Genomic DNA, 8,181 nt, shown 5'->3' with positions numbered 1-8,181 from the left:
GTCTTTCTCTTTATAAGACCTCCAGGAATCTGGACTGAAGCTCATTCTGGTTCAGTTTGCCATACTTTAACTAAAAATAACATCCTCAAGTCTTATGTGCAATGGGTTCACATCACAGGGATGCAGATTAAGAACATGTGTTTGTTGGGGTACTTAATGCAACCCATCAGAGGTGGGAAGGGGAAGTTAATACCAGGCACTACCTGGTAGTCACAGACCATGAGTTTCACCAGCTGTAGATTTAGAGCAGATTTAGGTAGGATGGAGTCTGAGGCCAGCGACTGGGAGGAACGAGTTAAGCTTAATCAGAGAAGCAGAAGGCAGGAAGGAAACAGCACACCAGGAGCAGAGCCCACCTACCCAGGATAAACTTCCTCTTGTGCCCATATTTCATTTCGAGAAGGAGAACTTTGAGGAGAAAAGCTGTTCTGATAAATAGTTTGAATTGCGATATGAGGTGGCCTGCCACAGACTTTTGCTAGGAAGTAGTGGTTGAGTGAGCATGAAAAGGTAAGTTTAAGAATTTTCTTCTACCATTAATGGGGTGGGTAGCACAGGAGTTGAAGGGAGGATTTTGAGAGCAGATTACATCAGAAAAAATTTTTAAAGCTACAATTTTTGGCGCATAATTGCAGTATATAAAATTTGACCTTGCTACCCATAGGAATGGATAAAATGAGTAGTTATAGCCTTTTGATATTTTTCTCACAATAAAATCCACCACGATTTTTACCAGCTAATTTAGATCTAATTTAATTTATTTGCACATCTGTCTGCCTGTGAGTCATCTTTAGACAATGAAAATCTGATGCAAATGTATCTATTTCAGCTCCAGTCCTACCATCAAAGCCCAGAGGAAGCCTGTCTCTTTTCTGAGGGCTTTGTTTCATCAGTCTGTGTGGCTAGCTTTAATTTGGCGTTGGCATCTTACTGAGAGGCTCACAAGTTACTCTGATTGAGTTCTGCTGATTCTAATTTATAGATCAGCAAGTTTGGAGGGCTGTACTTAATGTATTCAGCTTATTTTGGAGTTTCACGTCTTCCCTACCTCTCAAGGGCCAGGTCTGTTTTACAGCCAACTTGAAACAGGGTATGAAGTAATTGCCCATAAAATGAGGGTGTCCTATTTGTACCTTCTCCTGTGCACACTTGCCTGAAGAATCTGCCTACTGCTTTCATTCTTTGCTTCATCTAGCTACACAGTATCTTGTCTAGCTGTGGGTTCTTGTGGCCGGGGTGTCCAACTCTATTTCAGGCTCTGCAGTTTTCTCTGACCTCCACTTGCCCTCAAATGCAGTGACTAATTTGCTAGGATGTGAGCTAAAGCTCAATAAATAAATCTGAAACACCCAGGAAGCTCGTGATTTGGAAATTCTTGGACTCCTTTGGAGCAGATCGGTGATTTCCCATTGCCACTAGATGTCCCTGTGTGGCTTTTCTTTTGGACATCAGTGCAGTACACATGGCAAGTTATTTCTGCTCTGCTGGAAAGAAGGAAAGTGTTCGGCAGGCTCTGAAGAGGCAGTTTTACAGTGGAGTGTCAGCCAAGCTGGGATGTGGCACACTTTTAGCCTAGTACAAGGGCATGGCAAAGCTGAAAATTATTCTGAGTTTGCACAAAAATCAGGACTATCTCCACATAGGACCCTGGGGTCATTCCAACTTGAATCCACTAAACCTTACCTGATTCCCAGCCTGCTCTTGATAGCTTGGAACAGAGTTTATAACCTGCTATCGTGAAGAACTGGCTTTTTTTAAAATATTTTTTTGGACTTCCAATCTCTTGCACACCAATATGTGGTATTACTGTGCATGACCAGTATGTAGTTTATATCACATGCTACTTCCTACTTGAGTTTGACAACACCCAAAGTGGGTATTCCTATGTAATGAGGTAAGTTCACTGATTATGAACTTCGATGTTCCAGCAGTGTCAGCAGACTATAAAGTTTTAAAAATATTTACTCTTAGTTTTTGTATTTATTTTGTTACAGACTGGCAACAAAACAGTTTGCACCCAACACTGGTCTGAGGACCACACTTTGAGTGACACTAGCTTAGGCACTAACATAAGACTTTAATCTACATCCTTGAATTTATACTAATGAACCATAAGGAACTGGAGAGGCTCAAGGAAGCTCTAGAAGACTTGAATGGAGATTCAGGCAATATGGAGAGGGCTGTTGCTCTCTGTCCTTCCGGGGCCAGAAGGACCTTCCAGGCCAAGCCTGGACCTTCCTTGAGATACTGAATTGAGTCTCAGACTAAGGTTTATTTTAAACAGAAAACAATGGGTGGTCCTTGGAAGCACTAACCGTGGAGAGGGAATGAGAGTTCTCGCAGCTTTCTAACCTTCTTGAAGAAATTAAGCGAATCTTATAAGGTGCCACTTGGCATGTTTGAAGAGAGATAAAGGTGGTGTAGGGATAGTAAATACCATGTACTTGGATTCATTTTAATAATTAGCCATAATGACATTAGGTGATACTATGATGGCTTCCCCAGCAACCAGCTCCAATTACAGAAATAGTAGAAGAGAGTTTTAGCTTCACGAGATGAAAAGAAATAGTTTACTCATTGTGCCAATAGTTTGTGTCCCAGCAATCATTTATCAAGTCAGTTATTGGTAATGCAAGAGCAGAATTTGCCCAATGAACAATGTTAAGTGAATTAAAATTATTAAGCTGTATTTTTCCCTTACAGTTTTTATATTTGCCAAGAACATCTCTTATTCTCTGACCTCCTGAAATCCTAACTCTGAATTTTGATGAGAGGGGTTTCCTTCCCCTCTCTTTCTCAGGGTAGCCAGTGGAGAAATGGGATTTTTCTGTACTTCCTTGCTCTGGTAGGGACAGCAGTATGACATGGTTCCTGCATAGTGGTGCCCTGCAGAGAGGCAGGGATTCCGGAGGAAGGGAATGTGGAAGCATCTCACTGTCTGTTTCTTTGGGGTTTGAAGTATAAGACCATATTGATGTCTGAGCAATCTTGGGGCTTTTGCAGTCCCAAGGGTGACTGGGAGGTAGGTTTGAGGTCTCTTAGAAAAAGGAAAAGTAGAGTGGCAAGTGCCAGAAACACAGGATCAGCTTTATTGAGTGAAGGGATTAAGACCAGTGGGATGGGGCTGCACAAGTGAAAAAGGGAGAAAAGAGAAATCCTTATGTGAGAAGAGTGGTGAAGAGCCACATACACAGCACTATCAGAGGATAGAAATAACACTGACATAGAAGGGCTCCAGAGGAGCTGCTTAGTATGTTAACCCGGAGCGATGACTCTAGTGAAGACTAACAATTAAGATGTCACTCTTGGGAAATGTCACAGAAGAAGGGCAGGCCCAGGTTTTATAGGACCTGAAGCATATACAATTTGTGGATACTGCAGAAAAAAATTCAAAACAAATATACAAAAATAGGTATGAAAGTAAATATTTATTTAGAAGGGAAAATTATAGAGTATACATTTGAAAAGCCAACAAATGTCACCAAAAAAAAAAAAACCTAATATTTTTAATTGAAACATCTCCATAATTTTTGTACGTATTTTGACTGCATATCTTTTATTGCCTCTTCAAATAACGATTATGTAATATGATTATCTATATTAATAGGATAATTCCTTGTTGTCTCTACTATGTTTGATTAAAAATTTTAAAAATAGTTGATAATTCAGAAAACACATAGTTTTATAATTTATTTTCAATAATATGTAAGTCTTTAGAATTTTTGACATATTTAGGAAATTTTTATATCACATTTCTTCATATGTGAACTGTTTGGAAGAATTTTCTACAGACTATCTTCTGGCTCCATACATTGCTATTCTTATTTCTTTGACTATTTACATAGTTTTGGTGCCTGATGCAAGAAGATATGTTCAAATCATAATATAAACTCTGGTCCTGTAATTTTGCTCTTACCAGGTGTGTCAGCACAGTGGCCAGTAACAATATTCCTGAAAGCCATTACTATGGATAGATGTCTATACGTGAATTTTGTGAATAACTTAACCCTTCCCAGTGTTTCTGTATTTATCTCTATCATCAGCTATCTCTCTAAAGTGGCATAGATAGATAGATATTGATATTTATTAATGTCCCAGTAAATCCATTATAAATATATTCCCAGCTCAATTTCTCCTTAACCAAATAGCAAAAATGCTCTTGGCCATTCTGTCACCTATCCTAAGTTGAGGTCTTATGATAGGAAATTTAGAGTGGAAATAACCAATGGTCTTAACTGATTCCTGTTAAAATATCTTAGTTTTATGAATTTGTTACAGATATATGACTACATGACACATTGCTCTGGCCTCTTCTGGAGTTTTGGAAGAAACCTTTGCAAATGAGGTCCTGATGCTTAAGCTTCATTAGGTTCATAGTAAATCTGCAAAAGGGCACAGTAGCAGGAGTGTTTGTTCCTAAAAATATTGGCAATAAAGAGAAATCTTCCTTGTCCTATAATAAGCAAGGCAACATTAGCTTCATGCAGTTTCTTTCTTCAGCCACAAATGAGAAAAATATTGGAGGGGGGCAGGGGAAGAATAGTCACTCTCTTTTCTGTTCAGGGCAAGGAAAGCCGCAATGAGAGGCTATGCACACAAGAGCAGTGATTTTGAGGATGCTGCCAATGTGGTGATGGTAGCAAAGGTACAAGGGAAACCAACAGATTTGGAGCATCATTGAATCAAACTTAACGCCTAGAGGAACAGCAGGTAACAAGGCTGTCAGTCCTAATCAAAAGTCTGTGACCCTTTTGACATGCACCCAGGTTTGAACAACATGGGTTTGAGGAAAGAAAGGAGACTGAGATTCCAGATATAATGCTAATTGGGCTTAGCCTTTTGTGCTTATTATATTACCCACATCCTCTTGATTTTCATTCCCTAGACTAGTGGCCCAGAAAATATCTGCTACACATAAACACTGGTAATGCATTCAGACCACTAGGATATTGTATCAGTTGGCACTCAACTCAAATTCAATCCAAACCAAATGGGAAGTCCAACAGCAGAGATGATTAATACAAAGATGTACATGGGAGTAAAAGGATGTCTTCTCTCCATCTTTCTGTTCTGCTTTTTCCGTGTGTTGACTTTATTTCAGGCAATCTCTTCCTGCTTGGTAAAATGATGGCCATTGGCAACCCCATGCCTACCTCTTTACAGTTCATTCTCCATACACACACACACACAAAGACCCCTTTTTATCATAGGATTAATATTTTTAATTTCAGAGAAGACTCTGACTGACTTTTCTTGGGTTACATCCCATTTCTGAATTAATCATACTGTTCACAGAGATAGAATATAAAGATTGTCCAGTCTAGATCACATGTTTATCCAGAGGTGGTGAGCAGGGTACTTGACTGACAACCTTATCAAGATCTCATGAATTAGAGGAATTATTGTGTACCAAAGGAAGGGATTATGGACTCAGGTGTACTGATGTGGCTTCTATGTAACAGAGACATTAGATGTAGTAGTATCAGAAATTCACAACTCTGTGAATTAATAATCTATCATCAACATCTTTTGCTGAAGTTTTTAAAAAGCAAACTTTGTGCCTCTTGTCAATTACATACTCTTCTTTCCCACCTAGAAGTAATCACTGTATTGGATGTTGTGATAATCATTATCTTGCTTTTCTTAATACTTTTGTCACCCATTTTTGTATCACTACAAAATATAGATAATTTTTCCTGTTCTTGAAGTTATATTAATTGAAATATATGGTATGGATTTTATGTGACATTTCACTCAATAATATTGGTGAATATCATCCATATTGTTTTGTGTGGTTTAGTACTTTAGTTGTCAATGTTGTTTAGTAATCTATATTAATATACAACAAGTTATCCAGTTTATGAGCATTTGAATTGTTTCCAGTTTTTGCCATTATGAATAATGCTGCTACAAACTTAACAGACACGTGTCTCTTGTGTTAACGTACAATATATTCTTTGGGGTATATACCTAGGAGGCAAACTACTAAATTGTAGAATATGCACATTTTCCATTTTACTAAGTAATTACAACTGTTTTCCAAAGTGATAGTATTAACAAACACTTCCACCAGCAGTGTATGACAGTTCATATTGCTCCATGTCTTTATCAACATTGGATATTGTTAGGTTTTTTAAAATTTGCCAAATTTGTGGATAGTTAGTGGTATCTCATTGTGGTTTTAATTTGTTTCCTCTCATGGTGAGCATCTTTTCATATGTTTTTGACCGTTGGGATTTTGTCCTTTTGGAAGTGCTTACACAGGTCTTTTGCCATTTTTCTATTGAGTTGTCTATCTTTTTCTTTTTGATTCATAGAGGTTCTTTATGTATTCTGAATACCAGCCTCTGTCAGTGTTATGTATAAGAGATATTTTTTTCTTAATCGATGGCTTGTCTTTTTACTCTCTTTGATAGACAGAAGCTCTTAATTTTAATGTAATCAAATCTAAACATCTTTTTTATGGTTGGTGCTTTTTGGGTAAAGTTAATACAATATTTCCCTATATTAATTTCTAAAAGATTTTAGTTTTATCTTTTACTTATGGGCCATAATTTATGGGTGAAATGATTTTTTTTTGTATAGTGTGAGGTAAGGGTACAATTTTCTCATCCCCATTTATTGAAAAGTCTATCATTTCCTACTTATCTGAAATATAACCTCTGTCATATATGAAGTGGCAATATGTGTATGTGTCATTTTCATTTTCTGGTCTCTCTACCTTCAGTTCCACTGGTCTATTTGTCTATTACAGCATCAACAATACCGTGCCTTTATTAAAATAACTACAAAATCTTCATATATCAGGACAGGTACATCTATCCTGAACTTCTTCAGCAAGAGAATCTTATCTTTTCTTGGTATTGTTTTATATGTTTCAGTGTCAATTTATAAAGTTCCAAAACACACACATATAGACACACACAAAACTATTACGATTTGAATTAGGATTACATGGAATCTACAGGTCAGTATAAGATCTATTGCAAAACTTGACATCTTTATATGATAAGTGTTCTATTCATAATGACAAATGCCTCTCCACTGATTTATGTATACTGTGATATATCTCATAAATATTTTAATTTGCATATAGAATTTTGTGCATCCTTGTTTAGATTTATACCTAGCTACTCAATATTTTTAATACAATTGGAAATGTTATTTTTCTAACTTTCTTTTCCTGTTTGTTGCTAGAGTATAGAAATGCAAATAAGCTTTATATATCATTTTGTATCTAATAAACTTACTTAAATTGATATTAATACTAAAGATTTTCTTGGATTTTCTATTTACTTGTGCCTTGCAATTTTTTTCTTTATTAGTGTAATTAGAGATTGCTAAATTTTTCCTCATTTTAAGGAACCAACTTTTCCCTTGGTTAATCCTCTCTGTTATATGTGTGTGTTCTATTTTATTAATTTCTGTTTGCTATGCTATTTACTTCCTTCTACTTTCTTTGGACTTATTTTGGATTTTATTTTCTACTTCTTTTTAGATTTATTAAAAGTAATTTTAATTTTTTTGAGATGGATGCTTGGCTCAATAATTTTTAGCATTTTAATTTTCTAATATAAATATTTAAGGTTGTAAGTTTCCTATGCATACATTTTTAGCAGCACCCTGCAAGTTTTGACATGTATGATTTTTATCATTCAATTAAAATGTTTTAAATTTTCATACTAATTTCTTATTTGACCCAAAGATTATATAGATGTGTGTATATTAAATACTAAACTTATGGAATTATTCCCCTTTTCTGTTTATTTTGTTTTTAGTTTCTGATTTTAGGGCATGGAATTCAGAGACTATGACAATTTTTTAACATTTGTTTAAACTTTCTTTCTGGCCCTTCATATGGTCAATGGTGAAAATGTTCCATGTGTATTTTTTTAAAAAAATTTTTTATACTTTATCAAAAAATTAAAAAAAAACCCAAAAAACAATTCAAACAAAACAAAGGAATAAGAAAAACAAATAACCTAAAATAACTACATTGCTTCCAACATGTTCCTATAATACCCCAAGAAAATTAACAAACCAAAGTCATTCCTGAGCATTCCCATATCATCAAGATTACTCTCAATATCTTATCTGTTCTAATTAGATTATCTTTCCCCCTTCACTAGTTACTGTCTATCTCTAGGTCCCCTACATTCTACAATATAAAACATTTATTTT

Source organism: Choloepus didactylus, chromosome 8 (assembly GCF_015220235.1).
Source record: "Choloepus didactylus isolate mChoDid1 chromosome 8, mChoDid1.pri, whole genome shotgun sequence".
Lineage (NCBI taxonomy): Eukaryota > Metazoa > Chordata > Mammalia > Pilosa > Megalonychidae > Choloepus > Choloepus didactylus.
The sequence above is the reverse complement of the archived record's forward strand: the minus strand, read 5'-3'. Positions refer to the sequence as shown.